The 1,441-nt window shown below is 54.2% G+C and overlaps 1 pseudogene; it reads right to left on the reverse strand.

The window, feature by feature from the left end:
• Positions 1-210: 210 nt before the first annotated feature.
• Positions 211-1,171, reverse strand: LOC137223040 (hsp90 co-chaperone Cdc37 pseudogene; annotated as a pseudogene).
• Positions 1,172-1,441: the final 270 nt, after the last annotated feature.

Raw genomic sequence — 1,441 nt, forward strand, 5'->3', positions numbered from 1 at the left:
GTGACCTGCAGGCAGTGAAGTCCCTTGACTCAAAGTAAAGACTTGGATGAGCACTGGGGATATGGCGGTGGTGAAGAGGTTGGGCAGGCCCCTACAGGCTAGGTGGGGGAGCAGCCAAAGTGGAGGAAGCCAGGAGCTAGGGAGTTGGTGTCTATTTTTGTTTTCTGAAAAGGGGCACACAGGGACCTGCAGGCAGTCAGCTGAGGTGGGTCATGTGCTGACATCTTTCTCATCACCTGGCTTGGAGGCTTCCGGCAAAGGGTCCCTGGGACTCGTCTCCTCCTCCTCCTTGTCCTCGTTGGACTTGAAGTTGGGGACCCAGAGGCTGGAGTTGATGCAATGATGCATGTTGTACTTCATGTTGGTGGGATCCATCTTGCTGACAGCATCTTGTAGAATCTGCACATCATTCACCTCAAAGCATTTCTGGATTTCCTCAGGGAGGGACTCGTATACCTCGATGGGGTCCAGGCTGCTCGGCCAAGCTTCTGCTTTCACTCCTCCTCCTCGTACTCCTTCATGACCTTCTTGATGCGCAGCTTGGCCCGGCCCCGCATGCAGTCTTTGAAGGCCTCCAGCTCATCATTGAAGCCCTCCATGTACTGACGGTCGGCAGTCTTGATCTTGGTGAAGAACTGCCAGAAGCAGGCACGAGGGTCCACCTTCAGGCTCTTGGCCAGCTCCAGGATGAACTGCATGACAATGGTCTGGTGGGCCACCTGCTCCATCAGTGCACATTTCTCCTCCACCTTTAGGTCAAAGCACCAAATAACCAGGTAGTTGGCGGTCTCCCTGCACACAAGGTGGATGTTGTCCAACAGGTACTTCTGGCTGTCATCCCAGCAGTGGAGCATGCTGAAGTGCTTGATCTGTTTCTCATACTTTTCCATGAAGGTTTTGTGTTTCTGCTCCCTCACCTCCTCCAACTCCACCTCCGCCTGCTCAGGCTTGGTATTGACCATGCTCTTGCTGAAGCCGTCCTTGCTGAGCGTGTCCACATTCCAGGGCATGCTCTTCTCCTTCCTGCACATCTCCTCTAGCTTCTGCTCCCAGCTCCGCTCCTCCTTGCGCAGCTGCTGTGCCTTAGCCTGCAACCGTTACAGCTGCCCTCGCCCTTGGCCACCTCCAGCCCCTTCAGCTTCCACTGGCACTCGGACACCTGTCTTCTCATTTTGCTTAACTTACTGTGTTTGGGGTCTCCTTTTTGCCGGTTGCAGGTTCGTAGTTCCCATTGTTTTTGGTGTCTGCCCCCCAGTGGGTAAGTTTGGTTCAATGGGTTGTGTAGGCTTCCTGGTGGAGGGGACTGGTGCCTGTGTTCTGGTGGATGAGGCTGGATCTTGTCTTTCTGGTGGGCAGGACCATGTCCGGTGGTGTATTTTGGGATGTCTGTGACCTTATGATTTTAGGCAGCCACTCTGCTAATGGACGAGAATGTGTTCCT

Source organism: Pseudorca crassidens, chromosome 4 (genome assembly GCF_039906515.1).
Source record: "Pseudorca crassidens isolate mPseCra1 chromosome 4, mPseCra1.hap1, whole genome shotgun sequence".
Lineage (NCBI taxonomy): Eukaryota > Metazoa > Chordata > Mammalia > Artiodactyla > Delphinidae > Pseudorca > Pseudorca crassidens.